The sequence below is a fragment of the Prionailurus viverrinus genome, chromosome B3 (assembly GCF_022837055.1).
Source record: "Prionailurus viverrinus isolate Anna chromosome B3, UM_Priviv_1.0, whole genome shotgun sequence".
Lineage (NCBI taxonomy): Eukaryota > Metazoa > Chordata > Mammalia > Carnivora > Felidae > Prionailurus > Prionailurus viverrinus.
This window is the reverse complement of record NC_062566.1, coordinates 23,896,895-23,916,380: the sequence shown is the minus strand read 5'-3', so window position 1 is coordinate 23,916,380 and position 19,486 is coordinate 23,896,895.

Sequence of the window (19,486 nt, the reverse complement as noted above, 5' to 3'; positions counted from 1 at the left end):
AGTCTCCCTTCACATCACTTAAGATGGGCATGATTTACCAGCTCACAGGAGTGGCTGTGAGGCTCTCAGGAGAGGAGCTTTGCCAAATTCTGAGCTCAGGGCTCTCTGCTTCCAAGCTTCATTAATGGTTCCCTGCTTAGTCCCCAGGCTCACCCACCTCCAGATAATCCTCCATTGTCAGGGGGAGCATCACCAGGCTGGTGAGGGATATTTGAAGGAAGGGGACAACACCCTGTGCCATTGTGGTAAGGGTGGGATGAGCCCCTGCCCTCAGGAAACCCCACAAACTTCCAAAGAAAAATCCTTACCCTCAGCCTCTTCACCTACCCCAGGGTTCCCACATGGACCAGACTATGTCCCTTAGCAGCTGCCCCCCAACTCCCTTTCCCCCACCCTCCAAGAACACCAGACTCCTAGTCACAGGATATGTGGTCCTAGGCCCCTCCTTACCCCCAAATCCATCCTGCACCCAGCTTTACAGACCATCTTCCGGTTACTTCTAAAAGAGGATTTCAGGCACTGTGACAAAAGGAGTCAGAACTAAAGTGAGAAGCTGCTCCTCTCTTGATTTGCAGTCCTCCTGCTGGGAGGGGGAGCCCCTCCTCTCACCCTGAAGCCCCTGCCCCATGCTCCATGAGCACACTTACTTCCTGCTGCTGATTCCTCTCTTGGGCTTTCTGGGTGTTTATCTCTTGGGTGACAAGCCTGGAGGGTGCCTCCTGCCAGGGTTGAGGACAAGGTTAGTGAGGCCACACTTCCCCCTCACCCAAATTCTCCTCAGTACTGCTGTATTTGGCCACTTGACATGTGACCTGAGTCATCCGGTGCCAATGCTACTTTAACATCCCAGTGTGCCCTGATTCTAGATCAATCCCAGAACAAACACTCATTCTGTGTGTGAAGTAGGGCCTGTGGCTGGGCCTCCCTGAACTTGCTTCTTCATCTGAAAAGTGTGAGAATTCCACCTACCTCACAAGGCCTACTGAGGACCCAATGCCATATTTTTTATCATCACTGGTCTTGCTCTTACACATCAGATGGAGCAGGACAGAAAGATCCATACATTCCTTTCCTCCCTTGAACCTCATCACCACTTGGTGAGGCCTGCACCACAGAATTGGCATCCCTCCATTTCCCAAATGAGGAAACAGAAGTCCAAATAGGGGAAATAAATTTTTCAGGGGTTCACAGATGAAAGGCCACTCTCTCCTTTTAGTCAGAGACCCTGTCTCAGCTGCTCTTCCCCAGTCTAAGACCACCACTGACCAGAAATCCTTTCTTCTGGGCTTTTGAAGTATGTCCAGGCCCCTGACGGGCCAAGCCATTGATGGAGAAGAATAGGGTGTCTTGAAAGTCTGATTAAGCAGTAGCTGCCTGCCTTATCCCATTTGGAGTCTCTGTACCCAGATCAAAGCCAAAGTTTGATCCTCTCCAAGCAACAAGTCCTCAGGACATTCCTCAGCTGAGCAGTCTTCATTCACTCAGGAAGGAAACCCTTAAAGTGCTAACCTCTAATTGACAGAGAAGAGGATGACAAGACACTTTACTACCTTATTTACATGAAACTTCTCATACCCATTCAGGAAGGATCCACTGTGAATCCATCATTTCCCCAGACATTTCTCATTAGCCACTGAGGGCATATGTCAGTGTCAACTAAGCACTTAGGTGAGAATCCTATGATTGAATAGCAGTGACTGCTGTAGGGGTTTAGTGTGGAGTCAGAGAATGCATACATATCTGTCTCTGTCCAGCCATTTGAACACAAGCATGGAAAGGCTTTTTTTCCACCGGATCCATGGGAATCCCCTTAGAGACGCCCTCTCCTTGGAGATGTGCAAACAAAAGAAAAAACAGAGTCCAGCATTCCTGAGAGCAGACTGGGCTGGTTTAGGAAAGAAAGGAATCCCTAGCTGTCTCATCCACTCAAGAGCCTAGAGGAAGATTAGTGCCAGCAGGATAGACCCTCATGGAAGCAAGAGACTAGCTAATGTTGCCAGCTAGACAGTCCTGCCAACATCATTATATCCTATGACCAGGGACTCCCAAACCTCAAACTGTCCCCCATTTGTCCATAGACCACACAGGTCCTTCCTCCTGTTAATTCAGAAAAAAATCTATAATTAAACAACAACAAAAACAAACATTAAATGAGAAACTAACGAAACCACATCGCACCCATTCCCCTTTCCCTCTCAGTCCTCCCTCTGTTTCCAGACTCCCAACTTCCACTCTACCTTGGTCATCATTTCCCTGCTCAGTGACTTGTCTTGACTACACAGCTCCTTAAATTTTTCGTAGCTCTCCCTGAGAGGAGAAAAAAGAAAAATTTAGGAATAGCATGGAGGATAGGAGTGCCAATCCCTTTTATTTAAGAACCAAAAGCTTCAGCTGAGTGAGTGTTTTCACTAGGTTCCTCTGAGCACTAAGGTGTGTGTGGTTGGGGAGGGGAGCTTTCATGGTGGTCACCTGGGGCCTCAATTTCCATTTCTATTGAGCTTCTCTGTGTTGCCTAGTTTTTGGTTTTAATGGGCTTATAGTTCTGCTGCTACAAACACTGGAAAATCTCCAACTTAAATCAACCCAGTATCTGACCTGTAAGAGAACTGATTCCTGAAGCAGAACTGGTGGACTGAGGACCCAGAGAGTCTAAAGACCCCACATATCAGCCCAGTCTCTGCCTCCAGGGTTTGCTGCCTCCCAGGAGTTCCCAGCTGACTGAGGGAACAATGGTAGAAATAGGAGGTCCCTAATCCATCCTGGTCCTCTTGTGGAGAGAGGTAGATACCTGGAAACCTTCCCCATGTGTTCTTCGGAATGCAAATCAAGGTGCTCTGCAGAGCAGAGAGGATGGCATGCAATGAGTAGTTCCTCAGAATTTGGCACTCCTGGAGAGGAAAGAGGTATGCTGTGAGGTGGGGAGCTGGAGCCCTATTTCCTCTAGCTTTAGTCGCCTCAGTTTAAATCTCCCCTCCTGGATGAGACAGATGCTTGGGGAGTCCTGGAAATGCATATTTAGGGCCAAAAGAGTAACACTCATAGGGAGGACGATTTTGTTCCATTCAAGGAAGAAACCAGGTAGGAAGTCCACCACTGGGACATAGGAGTCAAATCCGGTGTGCTTCTGGCAGGAAAGGCCTAGGGACTGTGGAGGGGCTCAGACCATGGCAATGAAAAAGTGAAGAGGCAATTCCCAAGATTCCAGAGTAGGACTCCACTGGAACTCCCCCAGCATACCTGGGCCACCTGGATCCAATGCTCTACTACCCTGGCCCTGTCCTGGGCAGTCAAGCACGGGTCCCTGAGGCAGGTGGTGATGACACAGTTGGTCACACTTTTGAATGGGTGATGGTGTCACAGACCATGGTTGCCAGATGCTCATTGCCAGGTTTATCCCTCTCGGACCAAGTGGAGCCCAGGCAATGACTGGGCACCACCTTCTTGAACAGCTCCTGGGGAGCAAGGAGAGTGTCATTGGGCACTGCCACAGCCTAGATCAGTGCCCGCAGTCCCAGGAAGTATTCACTGGTCAAACCTGGAGCTCAGACCTATTGGGAGTTCCTAGGTTTTGTTCTCTGCTCACTGAGGGCATACAGCATGGAATGACTCATGACCCAGTACTGGTGGTGAAAAAGGGTTCTTTTGCATCCAGCCCCTCCTCACTAACTCTGAGATTACAGAAAGTAGCTCAAGTTTGTTCTTCCCAAGGGGACATCTTCCAGCCATCCTGATCACCCTCTGCTCTTTCTATTGAGATGCACATCCTTCTGTGACAACTACAACCATGGCCTTCTTTGTCTTGCTTGTAAGTTAGTACACACCAGGTGCCTAATAAGTGCTGAGGCTGCTGAGTTTCCTGGGCATGTGGGTGGCAACCCATGGACCTGGCTGCACACAGGGAGTGTTCCTCCCTCACCAATTGGGCTAGGCCTTACCCAACTTTCTATCTGTTCTACCACATTTAATCTGCACAGCCAATTTTTGCAGCAAGGTGCTATTAGTGTCCATCTCTACTGACCAAGGTGGACAGTAAAGGCTCAGACGTTTAAAAAGTTACACAAATCACACAAATGGCAAGCGGTGGAGCTGGGACTTGGACCCAGATAATGAGTCCAGATCAGGAAAAGGCAGGTCTGAGGCAGCTGATGGCAGAGGGAAGTCCTCCCTTGACAAAAAGAACCCAGCTGCTCACCACATCTATTACTGTTAATTGCTTGGCCACCAGCTGGGGAGGGAAGACCATGAGGTCAGACTTTTCCTCAACTGGACTGTTCTTACTTGTTACATGCCAGGAGCAGGAGGCCTCTGAAGCTGGAGGTGGCTCTGTATTTATTTTCATAGGTGGAGATGAAATTCTGAATATAGCTGAAGGTCCAGCTGACTCCAGTTCAGGACTTGGCACCTATAGCTGATGTTTGCTCTTGCTCCAGCACTAGAGCTGTTGATGGTGTTGATGGTGGCTCCATCACTAAATGTGGTAGTAAAAATAAATCTGGAACAATCTCTAAATCCAGGGTTGGCTCTTGTTCTGACTTTGCAGTAGGCTGGGGAACTAGAGTTGGCAGTGGAGAGGATAAAGAGAAAAGTTCGACAATATAACAGACTTTCCATGTGTCTTTCCCAAAACAGGAAGGATCCCATTGTCTTTAAGGGAGTACCTAGCACATGAACCCTACCCTAGAATTCTTTCCCGGACTGAAGTCCCTCTTACCCTCTTGCTCTGCCTCAAAAGGCACTAGATGTTCCAAATGGACCATGAAAAGTGGGTCATGGCACTTCAGGTCTAAGCCAAATTGGCCTATATGTATGCCATCTTTAAGTTTAACCATAGCAGGGTCTGCCAGTCATCTGTAAGTATTTATCTGGCCAGGTGCCTGAGATGGGAGACAGGCCACTGGAGGAAGCATGTGTGGAACAGAGTCAGAGGCCTAGCCTTTTGCTCCACACCATGCTTCCACAACCTGCTTCTTTGGGGCTGAGGTCAGACTCCCAACCACTCTGTGGCTCTTTTTAGCAATGTAAGTCATGGTCAAAAAGCAAATCTAAAAGAGATCCTGTGTGCACCTCATCTTCCCACTGACACTTGTCTCCCAAAGAGTCTGAGCATACTCCTATGCACATGAGCATCAGAACTGAGGTTTATGACATTTTTGTGGGCAGGCTGTTCACCAAATCTACTATTCTGGACCCCAGCTGTAATGGTCAAGAGAGGTAGGTATGGACAGGCAGGGAGTGTAAGATGGAACTGTGGAAACGATGAGTCCTTCATGGGCTGATTTTTTTTTTCTTCATGGGCTGATTCAGCCCAGCCTCCCCTCTGATCCCAGGGGGCTTGAGGCCCCATCCAGAGTTCCCTAACTCATTTTCTCATGCAGTGGAAGCCCTGAGATGCCAGCCCTCCATGGGAATCAAACATGTGTGAGATCAGGGTACTACCAGTCCCTCCCCAGGGGCTCCCTTACAATCCCATTTTGTTGTGTGCAGACAGTAGATCCTCTTTCTAAGCCCAAAGACTATTCACAGTTTTAGTTGTTCTTGTGTTCCTTCATCAAAGTCTGAATATGGGAAGACGCATCTGTGTCTACAGAAGGTCAGGAGAGAATCAACAGCTAATGTACTGAGAACATGACTGATTATAATATCTAGTATGACACTCTGATTCTCAGAATAGAATTGAGGTCCAAGGATTGAGTCTGCTTCATTGAGTTATCTTAGTGTCTACAAAAATGCCTGCATTTAGTAGGTGTTTAATATATACTATTTAATGGATGGAGCCCAACCAGAACCTTCCCAGATATATGAGTGTGACTGGGGCTCCTCTGCCTGCCCCCAGAGAGGTCCAATCTGGCTACACCAAAGGCAAGTACCAGGAATAGTTAGAATCTCAAAACTTATTTGCAATTGGGAAACCAGTTTGTTTTCCATGTTCCTTTCCAAACTTACAGAGGCCATAGGCCAGGGAGGGACAAGGCAGTGAGCTCCTTCACTGGGGACAGAGAAATAACAGACATGAAGATACCCAGCATGTCTAGCAGCCCTTTGTGCAGCGTAGGGGACTAGGTAATCACCTGCCATGAGTTTATCCCATGATGTCCTACAATGATATTTATTCTTTTACCAACCTACTTTTCAGGAGAGCAAAGTGAAGTTCAGAGAAATACATTGACATTCCACAGACACATGATTCTATTGGGGGGGGGGCAGGCACTCACCTATTAAATAGATGGTCCAGGATCTTTTGGGAGCTGGTGAAGACCTCATAGGGGTTGAGGAATGTGGTGATGTAAGTGATGTTTCTACTTGGGCGTGCTGGTACCAGAGACGTGCATTCCATGAGTGTTTACATTGTGCAGGCCTCATCTAGGCACAATGTGGACTCTTTTTCACACTGGTGTACAAGAGGAAAATATAATCAGCAGCATCATCATGAGACACCAGGAAGATCAAGGACTGGAGCTCAGACAAGAAACTCCCATCACCTCATGAACTTGTGCAAGACGCGGGACCTGAGTGCCCACATCATAAACTGTTCTAAGCTTTAAAAGTACATCTTGATTTGAGGGGAATGATAAATAATTGATACCTTCAAGGCATTTTGTTAGGTGAAAACAGTAAAACCTCTATGTGTTAATATCCTGTTGTAAGAGAATTATCCCAGTGAGTCTTCAACAATATTGAAGGAGGATTAGGGATTTCCTGTGATTTCTCAAGATTATGCACACCAGAACTGAGAAGCATCTAAATAATAGGCTGCATGACATTCCCAATAAATAATCTGAGGCTTGGTCAGCTCCTGACAGGGATGGGAAGGATATGGAATAATCATATTCCTGGAAAGGCCTCAGGAGTTGCCAGATTTGAGTCAAGGATCTGGGCCCACCCCAGGTATCCTGGGGTCCTGGCTGTGGTGACCTCCTCTGTGCCTATACTTTAAAAAGACCAATTTTGGCCTTTGTTGCTGGCCTGATGCATCTGTCCCTTGTCTAGGCAGATGGAGTAGTTGAACCCATTTTCCAGCTCCTAAACAACTTCCTGGGTGGAGATCTGTAGAGACAGAGCCCATTACCAGGCCAGTAGGCGTTAGAGGACTTTCACCCATACTGCGGTTGTATATTATGGCACACCTAGCAAATCAATACAGACTATTAGGACACTGAAGATGTAACCTGTAGAATTGCTAAAGTGGCAATAAAATCGACACTTTTCAAGGTCCAAGAACATGGAAAATCTAAATCGGTGACAAATTATTTTCCTTATTATTATGAGATATTATGAAGATGCATAAGGCCAAAGTTTCTGACCTGGTGGGCCTATAATGATTTTACATGTTCTGTCACATAAATTGCAAAGAAATATACATACCGCATTAATCCACCCCTACCCTATCTTGTAGAAACCACCATACCAAGAGTGGTAATTTATAAGACTTGGAAAAAGTCTGCAAGGACATTTGAGCTGATTGATACACTGAATATATGGACAGGTAGTTAAAACAATCAAAGCAATAATAAAATGCAAAAACAATATACATTTTTTAACTCTTCTAACATGTATGTGAAGAGTGCATTTCTACTCTACCATGTGGCTGGTGGTTTACATGGGGAAGTTCAGATTGATTTGGGAATAGGCCTGTGGAGTGCTCATGTGGGAAAGCCCTGGGAGGGCCCCAGGGGAGTGCCCAGATTTGATTCTGGGTCTGGTCCCACCCCAGTCATCCCAGGGTCCTGGTTATGGTCCTGGTCCCTCTACTTTTGTTCTCACCTCAGGTCAGTATTGGACAGTAATGGTGGCTTGATGTACCTGCCCCTTGTCTGGGAGGATGGAGATGTTGAACCCATCAGCCAGATCCTCAATGATCTCTCTGAGTTCTGCAAAGACTGTGCCTGGTAGCTTGGCCAGAAGGAATAAGGGACATGTCTGGACACTGCCACTGGGAGATACTTTCAAGAGAAAATCTGTTCCAAAATTGGGGCATAGTAGGGAATCTGCAAAGAACTCTAGTCAGGGAGGAAACAAGATAAAACTTGTAGGTCTCAGGACTAACATATGGGTAGAGGAACTCACCTCATGAACCAGCCATGATCTAAGGCATGAACAAGAAAGACCCACCAGGCTTCCAACATCTAACAACCAGCTTCTTCCCAGGAAGGACCCAACCCTAATTCCTTGTCTTGTCGCTCCCCAACACACACATGTGATGAGGGACAAGAAGTGTGGAGCTGCTCAGGTAGAACCACGATTTTGTCCTGGCCTGAATTGGCCTGCCATGGTCTCTTCTGTTACCTTTCATTGTCTTCTCCAAAATGACCAGATACTTTGAGAGTCATGGCTGAACCAATATCTACAGTAACAAAGACAATTCTCATTCTGAGCTTTCCGAGCCCAGATCTGAAACCAGGGAGACAATATTGGAACATCTAACTATCCTCCACTCAAGTGTCTCCACTCAAGTGAGATGAATAGGGGGCTGTGTCTGGAATGTGGGTGATTGGTTATCACAGTTCTAAGTTCTGTTGAGGTCTAGGACCAAAGATGTGAGATCACTTTTTGAAAATTCTCTTACCAGGGCACCTTCTTTGAATCAGACTTACCCAAATCCCCCTATGGGTGTTTATTGCCACTTCTCATCCCGCATGCCAACTCCTTAGCCATAAAAAATTAGTCAAAACATTCCTCTTTACAGTTCCCTGAAGATGTAATGAAGATTCTAGCACTGAGAAGACAGAGCTAAATTTGGACCTCCTTTGTCTTACTAGTTCTTTCCCCTGAGAAAATCACTGTGCCTCTCAGGTCCTCCCCAGTCTCCAAACCTGAACAAAGAGGACGAGGATGAGTCTAGAACCTACTTTCTAGGGACCTCATCAGGTGTATCTGAGATACTATCTATTCCACCTGTGGGATGCTGTCATATGTGTCGAAGGCAAAATTTAGTGATTGAAGAATTACAAGAAGGAATTGGAATATGACTCAAAACAGACCTGGGTTCCAGCAGTATGATACTGGAATAGTCACTTCCATCATTTTTAGGTCATTAGGTCATTTTACGTCATTAGGTCATTCCCTCATTTTTAGGTCAGACCCATGAAGGCTTTGTAATTCATGGAAATTCAGATATTGTCATCCATGGGATAAAACCGTTCAATTGTCTCATAATAGAATGAGACCCATGTACGTCATCTCATCTTATGAGGTGGGCCACCTCCACAAAGGCTTTCAGTGATCCCCACCTCTGATATACACATCCTTGGGTAACCACTAAGTATTTAGAAACTGGCTTCTGCGATCTAAGCCTGCCCCTCCTGCCCCCGTGCACCTTGCCTACCCACCCCAGCTAATACGCCAGATCCCCAGCATCACAAGCCTGGCAGGGTGCAAGTAGCCCAGACGAGCCACACCACCCCACAGTGAATCCCGCCCCTAGGAGAGGGGAAGAGAAGGCACACACCAGTCTGACTGTGGCCCCAGCGGCGGGCTGGGGGCAGACATCAGGTCTGACTGCCGCCCCGCCCACCAACTCCAGTTATAGACCACAGCACAGGGGAAGTGCCCTGCAGGTCCTCACCACGCCAGGGAATATCCAAAATGACCAAGCGGAAGAATTCCCCTCAGAAGAATCTCCAGGAAATAACAACAGCTAATGAGCTGATCAAAAAGGATTTAAATAATATAACAGAAAGTGAATTAAGAATAATAGTCATAAAATTAATCGCTGGGCTTGAAAACAGTATACAGGACAGCAGAGAATCTCTTGCTACAGAGATCAAGGGACTAAGGAACAGTCACGAGGAGCTGAAAAACGCTTTAAACGAAATGCATAACAAAATGGAAACCACCACAGCTCGGCTTGAAGAGGCAGAGGAGAGAATAGGTGAACTAGAAGATAAAGTTATGGAAAAAGAGGAAGCTGAGAAAAAGAGAGATAAAAAAATCCAGGAGTATGAGGGGAAAATTAGAGAACTAAGTGATACACTAAAAAGAAATAATATACGCATAATTGGTATCCCAGAGGAGGAAGAGAGAGGGAAAGGTGCTGAAGGGGTACTTGAAGAAATCATAGCTGAGAACTTCCCTGAACTGGGGAAGGAAAAAGGCATTGAAATCCAAGAGGCACAGAGAACTCCCTTCAGACGTAACTTGAATCGATCCTCTGCACAACATATCATAGTGAAACTGGCAAAATACAAGGATAAAGAGAAAATTCTGAAAGCAGCAAGGGGTAAACGTACCCTCACATATAAAGGGAGACCTATAAGACTCGTGACTGATCTCTCTTTTGAAACTTGGCAGGCCAGAAAGAATTGGCACCAGATTTTCAGGGTGTTAGACAGAAAAAATATGCAGCCAAGAATCCTTTATCGAGCAAGTCTGTCATTTAGAATAGAAGGAGAGATAAAGGTCTTCCCAAACAAACAAAAACTGAAGGAATTTGTCACCACTAAACCAGCCCTACAAGAGATCCTAAGGGGGACCCTGTGAGACAAAGTCCCAGAGACATCACTACAAGCATAAAACATACAGACATCACAATGATTCTAAACCCATATCTTTCTATAATAACACCGAATGTAAATGGACTAAATGCGCCAACCAAAAGACATTGGGTATCAGAATGGATAAAAAAACAAGACCCATCTATTTGCTGTCTACAAGAGACTCATTTTAAACCGGAGGACACCTTTAGATAGAGAGTGAGGGGATGGAGAACTATTTATCATGTGACTGGAAACCAAAAGAAAGCTGGAGTAGCCATACTTATATCAGACAAACTAGACTTTAAATTCAAGGCTGTAACAAGAGATGAAGAAGGGCATTATATAATAGTTACAGGGTCTATCCATCAGAAAGAGCTAACAATTATAAATGTCTATGCGCCGAATATGGAGCCCCCAAATATATAAAACAATTACTCATAAACATAAGCAAGCTTATTGATAAGAATGTGGTAATTGCAGGGGACTTTAACACCCCACTTACAGAAATGGATAGATCATCTAGACACACGGTCAATAAAGAAATAAGGGCCCTGAATGAGACATTGGATCAGATGGACTTGACAGATATATTTAGAACTCTGCATCCCAAAGCAACAGAATATACTTTCTTCTCGAGTGCACATGGAACATTCTCCAAGATAGATCATATACTGGGTCACAAGACAGACCTTCATAAGTTTACAAGAATTGAAATTATACCATGCTTACTTTCAGACCACAATGCTATGAAGCTTGAAATCAACCACAGAAAAAAGTCTGGAAAACCTCCAAAAGCATGGAGGTTAAAGAAAACCCTACTAACGAATGAGTGGGTCAACCAGGCAATTAGAGAAGAAATTAAAAAATATATGGAAACAAACAAAAATGAAAATACAACAATCCAAACGCTTTGGGACGCAGCGAAGGCAGTTCTGAGAGGAAAATACATTGCAATCCAGGCCTATCTCAAGAAACAAGAAAAATCCCAAATACAAAATCTAACAGCACACCTAAAGGAAATAGAAGCAGAACAGCAAAGACACCCCAAACCCAGCAGAAGAAGAGAAATAATAAAGATCAGAGCAGAAATAAACAATATAGAATCTAAAAAAACTGTAGAGCAGATCAACGAAACCAAGAGTTGGTTTTTTGAAAAAATAAACAAAATTGACAAACCTCTAGCCAGGCTTCTCAAAAAGAAAAGGGAGATGACCAAATAGATAAAAGCATGAATGAAAATGGAATTATTACAACCAATCCCTCAGAGATACAAACAATTATCAGGGAATACTATGAAAAATTATATGCCAACAAATTGGGCAACCTGGAAGAAATGGACAAATTCCTGAACACCCACACTCTTCCAAAACTCAATCAGGAGGAAATAGAAAGCTTGAACAGACCCATAACCAGCGAAGAAATTGAATCGGTTATCAAAAATCTCCCAACAAATAAGAGTCCAGGACCAGATGGCTTCCCAGGGGAGTTCTACCAGACGTTTAAAGCAGAGATAATACCTATCCTTCTCAAGCTATTCCAAGAAATAGAAAGGGAAGGAAAACTTCCAGACTCATTCTATGAAGCCAGTATTACTTTGATTCCTAAACCAGACAGAGACCCAGTAAAAAAAGAGAACGACAGGCCAATATCCCTGATGAATATGGATGCAAAAATTCTTAACAGGACACTAGCAAATTGAATTCAACAGCATATAAAAGGGATTATTCACGATGATCAAGTGGGATTCATTCCTGGGATGCAGGGCTGGTTCAACATTCGCAAATCAATCAACGTGCTACATCACATTAACAAAAAAAAAGAGAAGAACCATATGATCCTGTCAATCGATGCAGAAAAGGCCTTCGACAAAATCCAGCACCCTTTCTTAATAAAAACCCTTGAGAAAGTCGGGATAGAAGGAACATCCTTAAAGATCATAAAAGCCATTTATGAAAAGCCCACAGCTAACATCATCCTCAACGGGGAAAAACTGAGAGCTTTTTCCCTGAGATCAGGAACACGACAAGGATGCCCACTCTCACCGCTGCTGTTTAACATAGTGCTGGAAGTTCTAGCATCAGCAATCAGACAACAAAAGGAAATCAAAGGCATCAAAATTGGCAAAGATGAAGTCAAGCTTTCGCTTTTTGCAGATGACATGATATTATACATGGAAAATCCGATAGACTCCACCAAAAGTCTGCTAGAACTGATACAGGAATTCAGCAAAGTTGCAGGATACAAAATCAATGTACAGAAATCAGTTGCATTCTTATACACTAACAATGAAGCAACAGAAAGACAAATAAAGAAACTGATCCCATTCACAATTGCACCAAGAAGCATAAAATACCTAGGAATAAATCTAACCAAAGATGTAAAGGATCTGTATGCTGAAAACTATAGAAAGCTTATGAAGGAAATTGAAGAAGATTTAAAGAAATGGAAAGACATTCCCTGCTCATGGATTGGAAAAATAAATATTGTCAAAATGTCAATACTACCCAAAGCTATCTCCACATTCAATGCAATCCCAATCAAAATTGCACCAGCATTCTTCTTGAAACTAGAACAAGCAATCCTAAAATTCATATGGAACCACAAAAGGCCCCGAATAGCCAAAGGAATTTTGAAGAAGAAGACCAAAGCAGGAGGCGTCACAATCCCAGACTTTAGCCTCTACTACAAAGCTGTCATCATCAAGACAGCATGGTATTGGCACAAAAACAGACACATAGACCAATGGAATAGAATAGAAACCCCAGAACTAGACCCACAAACGTATGGCCAACTCATCTTTGACAAAGCAGGAAAGAACATCCAATGGAAAAAAGACAGCCTCTTTAACAAATGGTGCTGGGAGAACTGGACAGCAACATGCAGAAGGTTGAAACTAGACCACTTTCTCACACTATTCACAAAAATAAATTCAAAATGGTAAAGGACCTAAATGTGAGACAGGAAACCATCAAAACCTTAGAGGAGAAAGCAGGAAAAGACCTCTCTGACCTCAGCCGTAGCAATCTCTTACTCGACACATCCCCAAAGGCAAGGGAATTAAAAGCAAAAGTGAATTACTGGGACCTTATGAAGATAAAAAGCTTCTGCACAGCAAAGGAAACAACCAACAAAACTAAAAGGCAACCAACGGAATGGGAAAAGATATTCGCAAATGACATATCGGACAAAGGGCTAGTATCCAAAATCTATAAAGAGCTCACCAAACTCCACACCCGAAAAACAAATAACCCAGTGAAGAAATGGGCAGAAAACATGAATAGACACTTCTCTAAAGAAGACATCCGGATGGCCAACAGGCACATGAAAAGATGTTCAGCGTCGCTCCTTATCAGGGAAATACAAATCAAAACCACACTCAGGTATCACCTCACGCCAGTCAGAGTGGCCAAAATGAACAAATCAGGAGACTATAGATGCTGGAGAGCATGTGGAGAAACGGGAACCCTCTTGCACTGTTGGTGGGAATGCAAATTGGTGCAGCCGCTCTGGAAAGCAGTGTGGAGGTTCCTCAGAAAATTAAAAATAGACCTACCCTATGACCCAGCAATAGCACTGCTAGGAATTTATCCAAGGGATACAGGAGTACTGATGCATAGGGCCACTTGTACCCCAATATTCATAGCAGCACTCTCAACAATAGCCAAATTATGGAAAGAGCCTAAATGTCCATCAAGTGATGAATGGATAAAGAAATTGTGGTTTATATACACAATGGAATATTACGTGGCAATGAGAAAAAATGAAATATGGCCTTTTGTAGCAACGTGGATGGAACTGGAGAGTGTGATGCTAAGTGAAATAAGCCATACAGAGAAAGACAGATACCATATGGTTTCACTCTTATGTGGATCCTGAGAAACTTAACAGGAACCCATGGGGGAGGGGAAGGAAAAAAAAAAAAAAGAGGTTAGAATGGGAGAGAGCCAAAGCATAAGAGACTGTTAAAAACTGAGAACAAACTGAGGGTTGATGGGGGGTGGGAGGGAGGAGAGGGTGGGTGATGGGTATTGAGGAGGGCACCTTTTGGGATGAGCACTGGGTGTTGTATGGAAACCAATTTGTCAATAAATTTCATAAAAAAAAAAAAAATAGAAACTGGCTTCTGACCGAGAGAATACGGCCAAAGTGATAGGATGTCTGAATTTTAATTACAAAGAGCCTCTTACTTCCCTCTTGCCTCATCATTTGTGTCACCCCCCACCCAGCTCCCTCCCTCTCTCTCTCTATCTCTCTCTCTGTCATTTTACAGAAGCATGGAATCAAGTGCTTGATTCCCCATTTCCAGAGGTAGAGGAGAAACAGAGGGAGAAAATGAGGACAGAGAGCAGAGAGACAAGGGAAGGATAAAAGACCGAGAGAGCGTGAGAGAGGAATAGACACAGAGAGAGAGAGAACAAACACAGGACAAAGCAAATAAGAAGAAAAGGACAGAATTTGTGTCATGAAATTTTGAAACTGACCTCCTATTACTCCGACTATGTTCCAATGATTAGAAGTGAGTCACTAACAGCTGAGTAGTTTTACAAGGAGTGAAATTTCCTGGCTGGACATGGATCACTGTCTGTGTACCCTGGGAATGTCCAGGAGAGTGTGTTCAGGCTTACCAGAACAGAGAACAGTGGCTACATTCTGGAAATGGCTCTAAGTGATGAATGTCCAGCCTCACTCATCAGAAAAGTGAAAATAGGACAATGAATTTGGTGCAATTTCTCATCCACCAAACCAGCAAAAATATTTCACCAATCTCCTGAAACTAGACCCCTTGTTGTGCATTAGAGATAAGGGCACTCATTCTTCACTAGTGAAAGCAGCCTCAACTCCTTTACTGGAGGGTGATTGTTGCCATGATTTCAGCTACCATCACCTTTGATTCTGGTGGGGATGGGTCTGCTTCTAGAAACCAAAGACAGTGATTAGAGATTTGCACAAATAATTCATGTAGGCATGTGTCATCTCTGCTTTGACACTAAGGGCCCTGAAAGGGAAACCTTATTATCAGACAGTAGAATTCAGTGATTCATCACTTACATATAACACCCAGTGCTCATCACAATACCCATCATTCATCTAGCCCATCCCTCACCCACCTCCCTCCATCAATCCTCAGTTTCTTCTCTGTTGTTAAACACCCCCTTTTCTTCTCTTCCCCACCATCTCATATGTTAAACTCCACATGGCAGTGAAATTCTATGATATTTGTCATTTCCAAATGGACTCATTTTGCTTCACATAATACATTCTAGTTCCAACCACATAGTTGCAAATGGCAAGACTCCATGCTTTTTGATGGTGGGGTAATATTCTCATCAAAATCAAAAGGCCTACACACTAAAGGAAACAATCAACAAAACTAAAAACAGCCTAAAGAATGGAAGAAGACACTTGCACGGGACATATCTGATAAAGGGTTAGTATGCAAAATTGAGACACAATTTATCAAACTCAACACCCAAAAAACAAACAACCCAGTTATGAATTGGACCTGAATAGACACTTTTCCAAAGAAGACTTCCAGATGGCTAACAGAGTCATAGAAAGATGCTCAACATCAATCATCATAAGGGAATGCAAAACAAAACCATGATGATATACCACTTCACATCTGTTAGAATGGCTAAAATTAACAACACAAGAAACAACATCTGCTGGTGATGATATGGAGAAAGGGAAACACTCTAGCACTGCTGGTTGGAATGCAAACTGGTGCAGCCACTCTGTTATGATTTTTTTTAAGGAGAGTGTTAGAAAGCACTCCTCCTCCTTTTTTTGAACATTTTATTTTTATATTTGAGACAGAGAGAGACAAAAATTGAAAGAAGGGGTGGAGAGAGAGGGAGACACAGAATCCCAAGCAGGCTCCAGGCTCTGAGCTGTCAGCATAGAGCCCAACATGGGGCTCAAACCCAAAGCCCATGATCATGACTTGAGCTGAAGTCAGACATTCAACCAACTGAGCCACCCATATGCAAGGATCCCCTTTCAACACATCTGTGCCAACATCTGTTACTGCCTGAGTTGTTCATTTTAGCCTTTCTGACAGGTGTGAGGAGGTCTGACATTGTGGTTTGATTTGCATTTCCCTGAGCATGAGTGATGTGGAACATCTTTTCATGTGTCTGTTAGCCATTGGATGTCTTCTGTTCTATTGATCTGTGTGTCTATTTTTGTGCCACCTATTTTTGTCACGCACCTAGCTTTGCTTTTCTCTTTAAGGATGTTTTGGCCCTTTGGAGTCTCTTAGGGTTCCACAGAAATTTTAGGATTGTCTGTTCTAGTTCTGTGAAAAATGATAGGGATTGCATTAAATGAGTAGATTGCTCTGGGTACAATAGACATTTCAAACATGTTTGTTTTGATCCATGAGCTCAGAATGTCTTTCTATTTCTTTGTGTCATCTTGAATTTCTTTCATCAGTGTTTTATCATTTTCAGGGTAAGGTCTTTCTTCTGTTTGGTTAGGTATATTCTTGGTATGTTATTATTTTGAGTGCAACTGTAAATGGGATTGTTTTCTTAATTTCTCTTTTGGTGGCTTCATTATTAGTCTATGGAAATGCAACAAATTTCTGTATATTGATTTATGGATCCTGAGACTTCACTGAATTCATTTATCAGTTCTAGCCATTTTTATTGTGGAGTTTTTAGGCTTTTCTATACATAGTATCCTGTCATCTGCCAATAGTGAGAGATTTACTTCTTCCACACTGATATGGACTTCTTTTATTTCTTTTTGTCTGATTGGTTTGGCTATGTCTTTCAGTACTATTTTGAGTGAGCATGGTAAGAGTGGACATCCCTGTGTTGTACCTAAGGGGAAAAGACCTCAGTATTTTCTTATTAAGGATGATGTTAGCTGTGTTTTTCATAGATGGCCTTTATTATGAGGTATGTTCCCTCAAACCCTACTCTGTTGAAGTTTTTTCTTTTTTATCATGAGTGGGTGTTTTATGTTACCAAATTCTTCTCTGCATCTGTTGAAATGATCTTATGGCTTGTAACCTTTCTCTTATTGATGTGATATATCACAATAATTGGCATGTGAATATTGAAGAACAGTTGTGATCCAGGAATAAATCCCAGTTTATCGTGGTGACTGATTTTTTTTTTACGGATATTGAATTATGTTGGCTATTCTTGTACTGAGAGTTTTTGCATGTATGTCCATCAGAGATATTGGCCGGTACTTCTCTTTTGTAGTGGTGTCTTTACCTGGTTTTGGTATCAGGGTAATGCTGGCCTTATAGAATGAATCCAGAGTTTTCCTTCCATTTCTATTTTTGGGAATACTTTAAGAAGAATAGATATTAAATCTTCTTTAATGGTTTGGTAGAATTTGCCTGTGAAGCCATCCGTCCTGGATAGTGTGTTAGAAGTTTTTAATGACTGACTTGATTTTCTTACAGGGTATCAGTCTGTTCAAATTTCCTCTTTCTATTTTTTTTTTTCCGTTTTGGTCGTTTATATGTTTCTAGGAATTTAAGCATTTATTCTAGGTTTGCATTTTGCTGGCATGTATTTTTATATAGTATGCCCTTATGATTGTATTTCTATGGTATTAGTTGTTATTTCTCCTTTTTCATTGGTGATTTGATGTATTTTTGTCCATTCTTTTTTTCCGTGATAAATCTGGCTAGAGGTTTATCAATTTTATTGATTTTTTTCAAAGAGCCAGTTTTGGCTTTCATTGATCCCTTCTATTGTTTTTGTTTTCTTCCTTCCTTCCTTCCTTCCTTGCTTCCTCTCTCTTTCTCTCTGTGTCTTTCTCTTTCTCTCTCTTTCTTCTTTCTTTCTTTCTATGTAATTTGTATCTGCTCCAATCTTCATTATTCCTTCCTTCTGCTGGTTCTAAGTTTGTTTCTTGTTCTTTTTCTAGCTTCTTTAGATGGAAGACTAGGTGGTTTACTTGAGATTTCTCTTGCATCTTGTGGTAGGCCTGTATTGCTATAATTTCCCTCTTTGATTTGGTTTTGCTGCATTCAGAAGTCTTCCACCATTATGTTTCCACTCTCATTTTTTTCCATGCACTATTTAAAAATTTAAATCCAATTTACTTAACATATAGTATAGTAATGATTTCAGGAATAGAATTTAGTGACATCATTTATATATAACTCCCAGGGCTCACCCCAACTAGTGTCCCCCTTAATCATCCATTTAACACATACCCCACCCACCTCCCCTCCAAACAACTTCAGTTTGTTCTTTTTTTTTTTTAAAGATTTCCTATGGTTTGCCTCCTTCTCTGATTTTATCTTATTTTTTCTTCCCTTTCCATAGGTTCATCTGTTGTTTCTTTATTCCACATATGAGTAAAATAATATATTTGTCCTTCTCAGACTGACTTATTTTGCTTAGCATAATATACTTCACTTCCATCCACGTTGTTGCAAATGGCAATGTTTCATTCTTTTTCATCACTGAGTAATATTCCCTTGTACATATATAACACATCTTCTTTATCCATTCATCAGTTGGACATTTGGGTTCATTCCATACTTTGGCTACTGTTGATAATGAAGCTAAAAACGTTGGGATGCATGTGCCCCTTCAAATCACCCCTCCTGTATCCTTTGGAGAAATACCTAGTACTGCAATTTCTGAGTCATAGGGTAATCCCATTTTTAATTTTTTAAGGAACTGCCATATTGTTTTCCACAGTGGGTGCACCAGTTTGCATTCTGAACAGCAGTGCAAAAGGGTTTCTCTTTCTCTGCATCCTCACCGACATCTGTTGTTGCCTGAGTTGTTAATTTTAACCATTCTGACTGGTGTGAGGTGATATGTCATTATGGTTTTGGTGTGTATTTCCCTGAAGATGAGTGATGTGGAGCATCTTTTCATGTGTCTGTTAGCTTTGTGGAAGAATTTTTTGGAAAAGTGCCTATTCATGTCCTTTGCCCATTTATTCACTGGATTATTTATTTTGGGGATGCTGAGTTTGATAAGTTCTTTATAGATTTTGGATTTTTCCATGCACTTTTCAAATTTCTCCTT